The 16,285-nt window shown below is 45.3% G+C and overlaps 1 protein-coding gene across 8 annotated transcripts in view; it reads left to right on the top strand.

The window, feature by feature from the left end:
• Nucleotides 1-16,285, top strand: part of ZNF469 (zinc finger protein 469) — a 240,008-nt gene that overhangs the window by 33,277 nt on the left and 190,446 nt on the right. For all 8 annotated transcript variants that reach the window (XM_065028765.1, XM_065028766.1, XM_065028764.1 and 5 more), the window contains one exon: nucleotides 14,152-14,218. The gene's annotated coding sequence lies outside the window, so the exon portion shown is untranslated. The remainder of the gene's footprint in view (nucleotides 1-14,151; nucleotides 14,219-16,285) is intronic.

Here is a 16,285-nt window from a genome sequence, read left to right as displayed (position 1 = left end):
GTAAAGTGAATTTCAGCTGGAAAGCGGAGGGGAGCAAGGCAGAGCATTTCCCGTCTCATTTAAACTGGTGGTGGGGCTGCTGGGACTGGGATGGAGATGGGCAGAGCTTTGGCATGGGCACAGACGTGAGTTTGAGAAACTCCACTGGGCTGGTGACTGAAAAAGGCTTTTCTCCTGCTCCTCCAGCTCAACTTTACTCATTTCCCCTCTACTCTGCCCTGGTGAGACCACACCTGGAATATTGCGTCCAGTTCTGGGCCCCTCAGTTCCAGCAGGACAGGGGACTGCTGGAGAGAGTCCAGCACAGGGCAACAAAGATGCTGAAGGGAGTGGAGCATCTCCTGTGTGAGGAAAGGCTGAGTGAGCTGGGGCTCTGGAGCTGGAGAAGAGGAGACTGAGGGGTGACCTTATTAATGTTTATAGATATATAAAGGGTGAGTGTCAGGAGGATGGAGCCAGGGTCTTCTTGGTGACAACCAGCTGTAGGACAAGGGGTAATGGGTACAAACTGGAACACAGGAGGTTCCACTTAAATATAAGAAGCTTCTTCTCAGTGAGGGTGTCAGAGCCTGGCCCAGGCTGCCCAGGGAGGTTGTGGAGTCTCCTTCTCTGCAGACATTCAAACCTGCCTGAACACCTTCCTGTGTAACCTCATCTGGGTATTCCTGCTCCAGCGGGGGGGTGGGACTGGATGGGCTTTCAAGGTCTCTTCCAACCCCTGACATTCTGGGATTCTGTGTGATTCTGTGATTCTTTCAGTTCTATTTTACCACAGCTCATCCAAGGGAAACCCTTGCGAGACACATCAGGGCGGTGCTGGGATTGCTTCTCCTGGGACTACAAATCCCTAGGGGAGACAGTGGATACAGGGCTGGGCGGCTTAGGGCACTGCTGAAAAGTTCTGGGAGCCCCAAAGTCACGGAATGCAGGAGCTGAGAGCTGCCTGGGCTTTGGTGGGGCGTTCCTGGGTGACGGTGGGACAGAGATGTGCTCTGGTTAACAGCATCGTCTCCTGGGAGTAGCATCCCCACCTCCAGCAGCCGTCTGATAGATGAAGCTTTCTGAGAGCCGTTTCCTGTCTTCTAATGCACAGATCCTTGAATTTATATAAAAATTTGGGTTACATTGGCTCTGTCTGCGAAGCTTCCCATGCTGAGCAGCCTCCCCACGCAGCCCTTCCCTGTGCAGGGGCTCAGACCGACCTGATTTCCACTGCCAGCTGCAAAACTGTGGTGTAGAGAAAAATCTGATGACACCAGCGTTATGTTCCTCCCATAAAGACTGGCTTGCGCCGTATCCAAAATGAAATGAAATACAGTGCTGCAGTGGCACCATTTGACCTTCCCCATTTTCTAGGTACTGAGTTTTATTTGAATTTCAACCTTTCCCCTGCCATTTCTTGGCGCTTTTCTCAGCGGGCTGACAGATATTTGCTCGGCATGGAAATCCGCCCCAGCTCAGGTGCTGCCATCGAACCGAATGGGAGCCGTTGCCTTCACATCTGTTTCTGATCCTGCTGCAGATGAGGGTCTTGCGGAGGAGTTTGGGTTGCTGCAAACCTCCTGCTATTGCCTTTTTCACCTGGAATTCACACTGAATTCTTGTCACGCAATTAGCGCAGACCTATGGCACTCTCCCTGCAAGATGAAGCTGTTCGCCTGTCGGAGACAAAAATAGTGTATTTCCTGTGTCTGAAGCATTTTCTCCAAATTGTTGTAGAGCAAGTTGTATTTTTTAACTATATCCACTATATAGACAAGCAGACCTAGCTGGTCTACAAATGCCATTTCCTTCAATTTTGGCAGATTTTACCAAGTCAATTCATCACATAAGTGATGCACTTAGCTTCTTCTCTATAGGTTTAAGACTGAAACTTGGACGATTTATAGCAACATTCCCTGCTGGGGAGAGTGGTGCTACTCTTACACCTATTCAATACTTCTTGGACTTCAGGGAGTTTACTCCCAATTTATGCCATGCCATGTGAGGTTGGAGTCAGGCCACTGAAGGAAGATAAATATCTTTAAAAATGCTTGCTGCCTGCTTTGATGAGAGGAATGTAATGGCTAAAAATACATCTAAAGTGGAAAAAATCAGTCTATTTTTGGAGAGGTAGGAAGGACTCAACAAAGCCAAGGACAAAGTCATTGTCAGCCAGCAAAGGAACGAGGTGCAGAGGCAGTGGTCTGTGGCAAAAAAAAATGGAGATTTGACAGATGAAAAGCAGGAATTTGCAGTTTGTGGAGCAGGTACATTTGCAGAATTCTAGGATTTCTGGCTGAAAGTTGCCCGTTGTTGATCTTTGCCCGGGGCTGACTTCTAATAATCTCCCATGTTCTGTGTGCGGGGATTTGCCTGGTGTGCGTGGAGCTGATTTTGGATCCAACCATCATCTCACTTGAGGGTGCCTATGATCAGTACGTAGGATGCGACATCCTTCTGGTCCTGGATGCTCTCCTGTTATCACTTTCCAGCAAGTGGGTGGCAGATCCTTATTTTAGGTGGCTAATTAAAACACACTGATTTGTGGCCCGGGTCTGCAGCTCCCCAAACAGTCATTTTAAAGTGTCTAAAGGGTGAGGAATGGGTATTCTGCCAATCTGCAGGAATTTGTGCTCCCAGGTCCCCTGTGGGGGGTTGAAAATGTGCTTTCAACAACGACTGATCCTGAAATGGTTGGGAAATTCAGTTAGTACTTGCACAGATAGCTGTTCCTAAGTATTTACACAGCGGTGGTGTGTAAGCACTGGGCAGGGTTTAGTGGTGTGATTCAGCTGACCTGCCAAGGGCTGGCATTCCCTTTACTATTTTCCTATAGGTTGAGTCCAGGCTATTGAATCTGAGCCCATTTTCTGCAAGATTTCCTTTGAAATTCAGAGTACAGTCCTGCTCTGCATGAGCAGACAGGTGTGGGACAAAATTTCAGGAGCAGAACCTGTGCAAATGTGACCGAAAGGTAATTTTTTTTTTTAAATATGTTTTAAAAATTACTGTTGGGCAGTATTTAGTATTGAGAAATAATTTTTGTTATAACTGATTTATAACCCCATGAAAATGGGCTTAGGTCTCGGAAAAAAATGCATACACTGCAAATACCAGAGGTGTGTTATCCAGTTTCCATCCAGCCCTCCAGCATTCACATACAGCATATTTGTAGGGGTGTCACAGCTGGCTTTCCCTTGGCCACATTTTGCTGGGGAACGAGGAATCTTGGCGATTCTCAATTTTGTTGCTCTTCCAAAAGCAGAGTCGACACGGTTACTATGTGGTGAAAGGTTTCTCCATAGGAACTACATCTCATAAGTCAGTCTGCAAACGCGGGGCTGGAGAAGAGCCGGCGTTCTCTTGCCTTCCAGAAATTGCATTTCCCTGTGTTACTGCTCAGGGTCCCGCTTCTGCGTTTTCCGCACGTCTGTAGTGTCATTGAGGTCAGCACAGCCCGCGAGGCTGAGGAAGAGGATGGTTGGAAGAGCAGGCTGGTCGCGTGGTTGCGGTCAAGATTTACAAGACGTGTTGCAAGGTAGTTGAGTGTTAAAGCCAAACCGAGCCACCTCTTGGAGTCCTGCGGATGTATAAATATCTCCTTAAATATAAATATATGCCTTGGCTCACCTCTGGGTCACACGTTTCAAAAATAATAGACCAAGCTATAGTGGCTGCATGTCTTTTAAGCAAGGTGGTGATTCCTGTAGGACGTCCTGGCACCGCTGTGATTCAGTGACTTGATGGTTGTTGCAGGGACTTGGGGACAGCAGGAGCAGGGGGTGCCCCAAACTCCATCCCTTCCACATACCCTCCAGCTTTTCCATGAGATGGTTAATGCAGGCACCTCTTGGATTTCAGTTTGCTGAGGAGTAGAGGCTTTGAGAAGCAATCCGAGGTTGTGTTTGGGAACTTCCATACTCTGCTGTCAGGGCCGTTAGTGCTGCTCACATCTCCAATACACAGCACACAGGCAGCTCTTTTTAGACTTGTCCTGAGAGAAGATGAAGCAGCACAGGTGGAAGAAGGGAGAGGAGAAACCTGTCTGTTCCCCGTGCAGTAGTTTTGCAGAGAAGGGTCACGCTCTGCTGCTGATCGTAAAAGATTTTACAAGTGATAAACAGCAAAGTGCATGTTGCCCGTGGAGCAGAGCATGTTTGTGCTGAGGCCGGGCAGATATGCGGGATAACAGCTGCAACAGGCGGCTTTACAGCATGAGGCTTCGGTCCTTCTGCAGGATGCATCCAGGGAATTTCACCGGTTCCAGCTCGGGAGGTGGGTGATGGTGCTTGTCCTTGCGCTGCAGAAAAGCAGCAACTGAGCTCGCCCAGCACCAGCCCATTGCTTGGGAAATGCTGCAGGTACAGCCCTCATCCTCAGAGCTGGTCAGTCCCCTTTCTCCCTCCGTTTGGAGAAAACAGAAAAACAAAGCACAAACAAACAAAAACCTAAAACAAAACCAGAAAACTGGAAAATTTCGGTTTGCAGAGGCTGCAGCTTGGCTCTGTGGGAGATGCTGTTTGCAAGTCTGCCCCTCTGTTCAGGCTGGGCTTAGCGCTCAGGCTGGACCAGCACGTCCCTTGAGCAAAGCTTTAACCAGCACCCTGGTTTGGTTAAAAAAACCCATGTGGCTTATTTAGGCTGGAAGCAGATGGAGCTTTTCATCATTGGGAATAATTTAGGCTTGCCTCTGTGGTCTCTGTATGCAGATGAGGGAATGTGTCTGGCCCCACCTTTAGCATAAAAACTAAATAAATAAGAAAATGAAGGATTTGATACGACCACATCCAGTAGCTCAGTGCATTTCACATTCTGTACCATGTGCTGTTTGCTCACACTCACAGCTCACTCACTTATTGCTTTTAATAAGTTGTGACCTGGCTTCCAACCTTACAAGGCTGGTTTCAAATTATGAGGTCTCACAAGTCTAATAAATTTGGGGTTCATTTTCCTCTACCTCCTCCTGTGTTGTTTGGTTTGTTTATTTTTTTCAGTTTAAGAAGTACTTTCGCTGTCATTTTGAAGTTCTCTCTGCAACACTATACATTAAAAAACTTAAGTCCTGGATTTTAAACAGTAATTATTAGAAGATCATTATTGTGTATTGCTGTGATTTAAAGCAGTTGGATTTAGGGAGGAGCACTGATAGCACAGGATACGCAGTAACATATTCCAGTGTCTGAGCTTTCCTTTTCCTTTTCCAGTGGTAACTTCAGCTTCTCAACCCTGCAGACTTTTTTATTGTTGGGACACCGCCACATTCTTGAAGGTCTGTGCTCTCTTCCCCACTCCCGTTCTCCAAATCAGCCCCTGGTTTGATGGCAGATTAGCACAGGTGGTGATGGTGAAGGTGGGATTAGGATCAGGTTTTTCTTGCTCTGTTGGGTGATTTATTGCACCTTTTTAAGGCGCTGATGCCTGCTGTAACTCTGGCTGGAGTCAAAGGTGCCAGGTTTGTCTCACTTTCCTTTAGCCCAGAGCTGAAAAGCCATGCAAAAGGCTGTTGTTTGTGTCAGTATGTGAATGCAGACAACCCCATGCATACTCTGCAGGGAGACGTTTCTTCAGAGAAAGGGTCTTGAAGCATTGGAACAGGCTGCCCAGGGCAGTGGTGGAGTCACCATCCCTGGAGGGGTTGAACAGACATAGAGATGAGGGTCTTAGGGACATGGGTTAGTGCTAAATTTACATTATGGTTTGACTCAATGATTTGAGGGTCTCTTCCAACCAAAGTTATTCTATGATTCTCGTAGCTTTTAGCAGCACGTGTGCTGGAGACACCCCCCTTCCCCCAACCCGTTAGCCAAGGTTTGCAGAAAGTGTTTGTAAGAGCCCCTTGCACCTTGTTTCCATGGTGTGCGAGGGGCTCTGGGAGCTGCTCTGATGTTCTTTAGGCTCCCAGAGCAAAGCAGATATGATGGGGAAAGGAAATCATCCACATTTAGAACAGATAGGGAGCATTGCTGAAAAAATAAGTCCTGAAATTACTCTTAGGAATAAGTGCTTGTGAGCACGAGAGCACCAGGCTCAGTGATGCTCTGCAGCAGGTACCAGCCCTTGCTTGGGTGCTCCCTCAGCCCCAGGTAGGACAATCAGTGGCCATGGGCAGCTAGAAGAGATTAATGGGGTAGGACTAATCCAGCCCAGCTGCTGCATATGGCAGTGGGCTCAGAGCTACCCATAAGTGCTGGGTGAGTGTTGAGGAAAGGTGTTGTCTGGATTTTGTGGGTTTATTTCTTATTCAGTAGCTTGCCAGAGACAGTGAGGCAGTTGGAAGATAGGTAGTGAACCTCCCCTTTAGGGGAGTCTCCCCAGCCTTCTGGATTTTGGGTTGTGAGGTGCTATGCTTGGGTTGATGCTGACCTTGGAAACTTCACCACTTCTTCTGGGACCTGGACATTGCTCCGGCCATCTTCCAGTGTTTCCTTCCCTTTCTGAGCGGGGGGTGCTGAGCTCAGGAGGTTAGTGAGGTGTCTATTTTCTCTGTGTCTCTTAATTGCCTTTATTTGACTTTAATGGTTTGTGATTTACTGGTGTGTGGGTGGGAGGCTGAGCTGTGGTTTGGTTGAGCTCCCTCTTGGTTCAGCTTTGCTACTGTGCTGCCTGCTCCGAGTTAGGAGAGATTATAGCTGTCTCGGATGCAAAGCTCGTCTTATTCCTTCCCCCTGTTGTTTTCAGCAATCTTTGGTGCCAGCATCTCAGCCCTGGGGCTGTGAAGTCTCAGAATATAGAAACTGTTCCGGTTTCGGAGGGATATTCCCTAGTAGCAAAACAGCTCTTAGTATTTCTCTCTTTCTCTGAAAACCTCATCCCTCTTGCTCCTGTGCTCTTCAATGTCATCAAAAGGTATGTCTATATATTATTTCTTACAAGCCCCCTTTTTATAGCTTTCACATGTTGGAAGGCGGATGTACTGAGTGCCTCACTTTTATTGATGTTAGATGTTGCTATTATTGTCTTCTCCTTGTGAACCTGGAAGTTTGACTGAGGGTGATGGCCCTTGCAATCTTAAATAATTATATAGTGACTCTGGTATGTACCATGTTCTCTTCTGCTCTGCTCTCATTTGGAGAGCACCAGTTTTCTTCTTCTGTGTGTTGCAATAAGAAAGTAAGTGCAAACCTTTACTGCTAGTTGTGCAAAGGATGAATTTTGGGTGATGTCTCTCCTTCGTGTTGCTGTGTCTTTGGTGGGGAGCTGGAGGGAGCCTATTCCAGGCTCTGTGTCAACTTTCTGTGTTCCTCGGTCTCCACATCTGGAAAATGGGAATAAAAATACTTTTTCTAGTGAAAACATTGTGAACTGCGGATAAAAAGCAACTTCTGGTTTTGATCGAAAACCTTGGGAAGTTGTCTGAAATAATTAAATGGATGTAATGGCCTTTGGAGTAGATTCTGTGATGTTTGCCTCACTTTTGTTTCAAAGTCTCTTTTGCCTTCCCTACCCAGCAGAGTCTCTTCTCGTTACAGCTGCGATCCCTTGAGAGCATCAGCACCAAACACCTGTGCGCTAAACAGACGCTTTCACCTTTTTGGTCTAATTAAAGAAATAATTACCACAAGCCTTCTCAGGTGGGATAATGATCAGAGTGTCCTGAATCTTGACTTTCTGTTCCCAAGTGAATCGTTACAGCACTTCATCAAAAGAGGATAAAAAAGAAGTGAGGGGTGACACCAAAATCCCAAACCACGCTGGTCTGTGAGTTTATGTGTCTATTTTTATTCCTTGGCAGGAGGACGTGGGGCTCTGCAGCCATGTAAAACCCAGGTCCTGATCACTGGGTACCTCCTATATAGTATTGATGATTACGACTTAATTAAGTCTAGAAATAGGTGTTGAGTTGCTGAGTTCTCATGAGTAAAATTCAACTTGCCTGACTGGAAGCAGAATATTGGATACCTGGAAGTCTTTAGAGTTGCTGTAAGTGTCCGTAGGGCCTAAATGTTTCTGGGATTAGGTAGCAGCCGAGCTGGGATTTTTTTTTTTAAAGCCTCTCTGGAGATTTAGTTGTAGGGCTTGCCTTCACCTGTTAGGTATTTGAAGAGCTTTGAAAACATGATTTAGGGTTCTTGGCATTTATGGTTGCACTCTTGAACCTCTGCAGCAAGTGCTTATGTCTGTACTTGAGTATATTTTTCTAGAAAAAAAAAAAAGCTATTTCCTCAGGATTTACTTTCCATTAAGACCAAGCACCTGCAGAAGTTGTTTCCTGTTCCTCCAGGAATTTTTCGGAGCGGAGGTGGCTGGCGGGCACTGGCTGCGGGTTCGGCAGCTGGACGGCACTGGGACTGCCCAAATCTGCAATAAGGAGTTGCTGGTTTTCATGGGAGCAATGGCAATGGGAAGCATGAGCTCTGCTGATCCCATTTGAGCTCTCTAGGGTATGGCTGTCCTCTGAAAGTGCTCTCTGAAGGCAGGAATGGCTGGTTTGTTAGCGTGTGGGTTTTGTTTTGTTTTTTTAACTGGTAACTTTTTCTGAACCTATCCTACTTTATCTACAGGGTACACGTTTGCTTCACAACAGTACTGGCTAAAAGTAGAACAATCTTTCAGAAAAAAAACCCTAAATCCTCTTTTTGATCAGACATGTCTGATGGCACTGGAGAGTGGATGGGCTTGGCCATGAGTGTGGCTGGATGCAAAAACATCTTGGTGCCAATCCTGTCTCTGAGGGAATGGCAGGACTCATAGTAATGTCACTAGGGCCAATTTCATCACTTTATTCTATGTTATGGAGTGAAATATTGTAGCCCAGGCTTTAACAGTATCCTTATCTGTGGAGTGGGTGTGATGGTATGTACATTGTGCATTGGCACTGGAGAACTTAATAAATTAACATTTGGAAGTGCTTGGAGATCTGTGGGTGTGAAACAAGCGCAGTATTAAAAGCTGGGAAGAAAAAACAGGATGCAAGAGGGACCAAGCTGTGGTAGCGTGTCTGATCCTGTGTGGCACAGAGTCCAGGCGGCCTCTGAAAGAGGGTGCTCAGATCAGATTGCCTGTGGGATGTGCAGGAGCATCCAATGACAAGTCCAGGGTGTCCCTGTGGGGCAGATGTGTGGGCACTTTGGGGCTCTCACCAAAGGGATGGGAGGGCAGTGTGCGTCTGCAGCACATCTGGAGCACATCTGCCCTCTTGGCATCTTGCACACGGGGGGGGGACTTGGTTTATGCTGTCGGGGTGGAAGAAATGTGCAACTTCTGAATTAGATTGCAGCACGCTCCTAGTAAATTAGCGTCCCATTTTATAGAAATAGAGTAACACGATCTTGATGGGAGATGGAGGTATCAGTAGATCTCTTTAATGGACTTGTACCGAGAAATACTATGATTCTGTTGAAATGTGATTTTAATAGTTTCTCCATTTCCCCTGATTCTCCCTGCAAAGCCTTTTCAGCTGCGAGGGATGCAGCAGATAGTTTGAATACTGATTCTTTGTGGGCAGCCTATTTAAAATATAATTATACTGTTTATCATTCAGTCAAAGCCTGTTTCTGAGAGGAGTCCTTGTAGGAAAGGAGTTTTTTCTTCTATTTGTTAGAAAGCAAAATGGAAATAGAACATTTGATACCATAAGCAGCTCTCTATTCACCCATCTTCTGCCACGCTAATAAAAAAAAGGGAAGACTTGATGCTTCCTCTGCCAAGAACTACAAAGAAGGTCATTTTCAGTTTTACTGGCTTGTTAATTCAAGCTGTTAACTTAAAGTGCATCTTTCCCATGCAATGGCACAGCCTGAAAATGTTCTTTATGTGAGTTTTGAGATAAATAGCTCGTACAGTGAGACTGCAGACTCTGGAGAAGATAGCGGGTCAGAAGAATGAAGGAGATAGCTTTATGTCCATGATGCTGGTTTATTACATCCGATGCGAATAACTAAGCCCTTTGCTAAGCACAGGATGGGAAGTTGGATGCAACTGCTTTGCTGTTGCTTTTTGGGTGGAGTGTGGCTGGCTGGGGGATTTACCCCTTTGTGACTTGTTCTATTGTTCATATGAGGTCCCAACCATAAGCGGTTGTGACTCTTCACTGACCGTGTCTCATGGAGCTGACAGTGCTGCTACACAAAGTAGCACCCGTATCCTTCAGTAAGAGCTTGAGTGATATTTGGCATCCGTGGAGAAAAAGTGCAAGCAATTGTGTTGTAAAATGTTGTTGTTTTTTTTTTTTTCTTGAATGGCTGCAATCAGAAATGCAGAATTGAGCTGACGCTGTTTGCAGTTCTCTCCTTGTTTGTTGGTGAGCAACTCCTGTCTTGGTGCTGTGCAGAGAACCAACACACCGGAGCGTTTCTGCTGTAGCAGAGCCCCGGTGGCTCCGTCTGCCCGCTCTGGGCATTGGTGTGCACTGGAGGAAATGGATTTTAGCTGCTCCTTAGCATGTGACAGAGCAAGTGCTGACCAAGGAAACCCCTGGAAGTTGTTGGCATTGCCTCAGCAGAATCAAAATGCAGATGAGGAGGGTGCATCACACCCGGCAGCATGGGAGGACAAGCCCGTCTGGGCCCGGGAAGGCAGAATTAGCACCAAATTTGCACACTGGGCTGCTGGCAAATGTCTAAAATTGGGTGGTATGTCACTTTTCTCCCTCAATGCCCAGTTTCTTGCCTTTCTCTGACCCAGGTCTTGTAGGTGCAGGAGTTCAGCAGGGTCAAAACCTGCATTGTGTGGGGCCAAAAGGTTTTGGTGCTGGACTTTGGGGGAGAGGGAAGAGGGCGGAAAGCTCAGATGGGACGGAGCTGGATCCTGGTTGTGTAAGCTGAGGCGCCTTTTTTTTTTGTTTTTTCCTTAAAAATAAATACATTTAAAAAATCAAGAGTTGTCTTTATAGCAAGAGCTTTTTATGTCCCTGTAGAACTTGGGTAACTCACCCCTTTGGCAGGATGGCCGGGGAGAAATGGCAGCATCCCTGGCTGATGAAAGAGTGAAAGTTATAAATGACCAGAAAACAAAAATCTGCTTTGTACAAACATAGAGGTTTAAAATGTGGTTTAGTTCCACAGAGGAATGAAAACAAGACCTTACAAGGGCGCATTTGGTATTTTTTTCTCTCCTGAAAGGAATAGAGAGTGACAAAACATTTGTTTTTGGATAGAAAAGGCTCCCACTCCCACCAGTTTGCTTCCCTCTGTCTCTCTGGAGGCAGCAAATGGCTCACGCTGGACCTCGGATTCTTTTCCACCAAATACTGTCAGAACTAATGCACATCTCTGGACTTTTTGGGCAAAAAATGTGAAGTTCCTTCAATGCAGTCAAGAGGAACCGTGTCCTGAGTCCTAGTCCCAAAGAACTGAGATGAGAAACTTCATTTCCAGCCAGCAAAGATGGTCCTGCTTGAGTCAAGTGCCATGGAAAACTTCTTGTGACTGGTTCCCAGTTTAAATAATTACAGGGTAAAATCAGAACACCTGTAGCTTACGGTGGTGATGGGAACCCTGGTCTGGTGGTTGCGCTGCTGGATCTGCAGCCACTTATGATGAGACCTTGAGCAGCTGAATTGGCGTTGCCTGAAAGGAGAAGACACCTCTTGTTGGAGCTGCTGTTACCAGTGCACAGCATAATTTTTAGAGTTTTTTTTTTTCTTTGAATAAGGGCAAATCCAACCTTGTTTTTTCCAACCGTCTCTTCAAGTATAACTTTTAGCTTGTTGAGCCTTTTGGAGAGTATTGAGTTGCAAAAGGCGGTGGCTGCCAGTTCCTATATAAAAACACTGCATTAGTCAAAACCCCCTTTGGAAGTGCCACTGATTAATTTATCAGTTCCTAGGAGAGCGCCCTGACCTAGATTCTGCTGGAGCTCTTTAGGTGGAGACTCAACTACAATGTGTCTTTTATCTGTTTGCAAAATGGATTTAGAGGATGTGGAGTCTACAGAGAGCTTTTATTTCCTTTTAAAACATTGTGTTCAAGCGTGCTACCATATGTTCATTTCTTTTTTTTTTTTTAAGCTTGCTCACTGATCGTTTTGGGGGTTTAGAAGGTCAGTGGTGTTAAGAAGCTTATCAGCCACTTAAGAACGGTTGGGGAATCCGTTAATTTGCACGTGTTTCATGGCATAACTTGATTATCAGACACCTGAAAGACGCTGGAGGTAGAGGCTGCAGCAAATATTTGCTGGCATGGGCAGTTTTTCCTCTTTGAAGTTCAGATGTGTTAAAAGTATGATCGTAACACCCGTAGACAGGCATTTCTTATCTGGCTTATTTTTGCTGGGGGAATGTAATGCAATGTGAAAGGCGTTTATATGGAATTTCTGGAATAGCGTTTTACAGGGTGGGAAAAGCAGAATGTCTGCAACTCGAGTCCAGCCGGTGGATTCGCAGCGAGGGCTGGCGGGGAAGGGAAGGAGCTGGGACTCAGTGCCACTTTGCGGCTGTAACTCTTGAGCTGCAGGATCCCAGAGCGCTTTCAGAGCATCGGAGGGGTCTGTGTCCTACTGCTGCTGGCCTCCCCATCCTTAAACTGGTCTTAAAAATAAGGCGTGAGAGTTACTGCAGTCAGAGGGGGATGGCTGAACATAGGAGGATTTCCTCAGCTCGACTCCTATAACTTGTGGTTGTTGTCTTGCCTTCCCAAAAAGTTTCTCCTCTGTGTTTGCATCTCGGGCAGCATCAAACCAAGGGAAGTGGAGTTGAAATGAATGATTGTTGGGATTAACCCAAATTCAGGTGTTCGTCTGTTATCATGTGTGATGATACCAGCAAACCTTGTCACCGCTGAGCAAGTGACAGGAAGGAGGAGGCAACGCTGGTTTAAGGTTCCTCACTGCAGCGCAATTAAAAGATTCCCCCATCTGCCTTTGATCTACCATGTGTAGTCTCCCCACCATTGAGACAGTGCGTAAATTCTTTCTTTGAATAGCAATATTTACAGTGAAGCCTTACTCGTTTTGGGTAAAGGACAATCCAAGCACATTTCTTAAGCCTTGATTTCATTAGCACAGCACTGCAATTCATCAAACCCCCACAAATATTTATCTTTTCAGCATTCTTGGTATGATTTCAAAACACTGGCCGTGTTTGAAGGGGACACTTTGTGTTGTTTATTGTGCAATAGCTTTGCCATAGATACGCTGACAGATCTCCGATGACCATGGTGAAGGGGGAGGCACGTTCCCTTCCAGACATGTTTCTAAAGCTGCTCAAAGTGAAGGCCAGTTGGGGATTCCCCCGCAAATACTATGAGTCAAAAAGTGTTTGCAGCTCTGCCAACCCTGCACGCTTAGAAATCATGAGTCGGTTGCTAAAAATCATGAGATTTATAATAAATAAATCAACGGATGGCATTTCAGCTTGTGTTCTGACAGCAGTGGTTCTGGGTGAAATCAATACTGGATTTCTCTGCAACTCCAGTGGCTTGAGATTTATTCTTTAATTTGAATGGCATAGCTGAAATATTCACTGGTGTGGGAGCCTTTGTGTGTTGGGACTTTTGAAAGATGCATCAAATGTTTGGAGACTTGTGGATGAGACAACATGGGAGCAGGGATGGGTGAGCACCCCCTGGCCTGGCCAGATCTTACTCTTCCCCAGCTCATCTTGAAGGCAGGAAAAGACACTCTGGTCTCAGACAAATAAAGAGCTTGTTGGCCCTGTAGTGCCACTTGGATTTCCAACCGTGTTTTTGCTGCTCTACCGAAACAGCTTGGCTGTTAAGCCACTTACACTCATGGAAATAACAGCCCTCTCCCTGAAGTTTTAGGTATTTGTTTAAATGTGGTTGGTTGGTTGTTTTAAATGATTCTGCTTTTCTTTTAATGCAGAGAAGATTAAAACAAAATTTAAAAAGTAGTATTTCATGAAGGTATTACACATTTCTGTGGGCTGTATGGGATGCATGGTCATTGCTCATGTTTGTGCTATCAAGAAATTGCCTGGTAGACTTTCTTTCAAAGATGATTTGGGGTATTTCTTCCAAGCACTTTATTTGTGAAACAAAATATTTTTGGAGGATAGAAGGCAGCTAGATGATTATTAACTTTTTTCTGTCCTATAAAGAAACTTATAATGGTATAAAGGAAAAAAAACAAGGTCTCCACTTAATGAATAAGTGTGCTTAATGAGTGTTAGGAGTTTTAACAAGTTACATGATCTTTATTTTGATAGTTTCTGGAAGAACTTTATTTTAAATTCTGAAAAAATATTAATCACTTTTTCCTTTCTCTTTCCAGGTGGGATTATTGATTCAACACACTGATTCTGTCCTGCATGAGCCCAGCTCCTGAACACCTGCACCAGGTACTTTCCTTGCATTGCATGTTTGTGCTACCTGTGCCATCTCTTCATTTAGTGCCACTTCAGAAAGGTCTGTATGCTCTAACAGATACTGCGTTTGGATTTTAATTTTGCTTTCAAGACATCGATCTAGATAGTTGCCCACCTCCTGCCAGCATCCCAGATTTTTTTGAATTGCAAGAAGATGCTTCTGCTCATAAAAACTGGAGAGTGATGGGGTCCTTGGGAATAGAGGTTGGATATTGTGTTGTTCAGGATGAATCGAATGGTATGTGGAGGCCTTGCAAAAACCAGAATCTTTATTTCCAGTTGCTCAAGGAGCACATGATGAGGGCTGGATGAAGGACCTCGGTGTCCCTGCTGATTTTGGTTGCGTTCTCGCAACCGTGAGTGAAACAATTGATTTCCCAGCTGTTTCTTATCACAGATGTAGCATGTCGGGAGGAAAAGCCCCATGTGTGACCTGAGACATCCCACATTTCTGAAGCCTCTGAAATACTTTAAAGCTTTTGTCGAGCTGAACCCCAATCTCTTTTCATCGCGTTAAAGTTATGACATGCTCCAATGACCACAGAGCCCGAGGCGATGCTGAGTTCTGGCTCCATGATTAAACTGCATGAAGTACTTTATCCATTTATGTGATAGTTTTCATATGTTTTCTTATTAGTATTTACTATTATACGTTACCTCTAGCTATTTCCGCTTGGAAATGGGTGTGTGGCTGCAAAAGAAGAGAAAGTGAGTCAAATTTGCCCTCTTGCCCTGCACAGGGAAGATGATGTAGTGTGTAGGCACCGAGCCATTCCCGTCACACACTCGGCATCATCCTCCCTGAATATTTTTTCCATCTAGAATTTGCTGATCTGCTTCGCTGGTATTTTTTGATCGTGCTTCTTTGTTTATTCCCCAACCACTTTGGATGAGCAAAAAAATAAAAAAAATTGCGTTGGCAAGAACATTTGTGGGAAAGCAACATCACGTTGCATACTTGTGCGAATAAATATTCACAAGAGAATCCACGTTGAGAGCGCTCGCACGGCCGCTCGTGAATTCTCCTCCTATTACTCACTAAAGAGACTTGTTGGATGTTTATAGCTGTTTGGTGGGCAACTGGCAAACCAGTTGGGGAGACTTGTAATTTGTCTAAGCCTTTGATCATCAGGTCTGGGATAGACATAAGAGCATCTGGCCTGGGTTGACTAATGGAGTGGCACTGGTAGCCGGGGCTCATAGTAACTCATTTCTGTCTGTAGCAACTCCAGTCTGTCTGTCCAGGCTGCTCATCAGAGCAAAAAGCTGGAGAAATTTGTGGAAGAATCGCAGTCTGTTTATAGATTGCTTTGAGTTAAATGAAGAGCTAGATTTGCTTGGATAAATGAACGGGGCATTATTTGACCAACATTAGGGAAATGGGAGGGCTCTATTTACCTTTCAATTTGAGTTCTTTTGAAGCAAGTACCGGTGAATGCCAGTGCTTCTGGAGAGCTGTTGTAGGAAGACGATCATCTCGTGGGAGCCCCACGTTCTCTGTTCTTAGTGCCCTGCACTGATGGATATTTCTGTTTTTTCTGCTTCTCTCCTTGCAAAGTACTGGGAAAAGCAGCTGTTGCCTTTGATACTTGAATAGATTGGGATTCACAACTGAGTAAACTGTCACTACTTGATTGCTCACTCTGTTTGCCTGCGAATTTTCCTGTGGTGGAGAAGAAAGCGCTAATAAACTGTTCCAGTTGTGGTTCTGTAGATAAATGCGGAGTTTGGTGGATGCTTGTTAAATGGAGGTCAACTGTCAAGAAAAAGTTACCTCATTCTTGAAGGATTTTTGTTGACAAAGGTAGCTGAAATAAAGTTGGATGTGTATCTGAAGAAAGCAATTAGCGTTTTACATTTACAGCATAAAGCTCACACATCCAGTGGATTAAGAATTGGCCGATACATCTGAAGAAATAGTCATCATCAGGGAGCACTCGTGAAATAAGAGGTTTCTTGTTAGGCTTTGTGGAGCTTGGCGCGCTGTTATTCCATCGTCTCATCAGCGACCTAAAGTAATGATAAAATTAATGCTGATGA

Source organism: Columba livia, chromosome 13, assembly GCF_036013475.1.
Source record: "Columba livia isolate bColLiv1 breed racing homer chromosome 13, bColLiv1.pat.W.v2, whole genome shotgun sequence".
Classification (NCBI taxonomy): Eukaryota; Metazoa; Chordata; class Aves; order Columbiformes; family Columbidae; genus Columba; species Columba livia.
The sequence above is the reverse complement of the archived record's forward strand: the minus strand, read 5'-3'. Positions and strand labels throughout refer to the sequence as shown.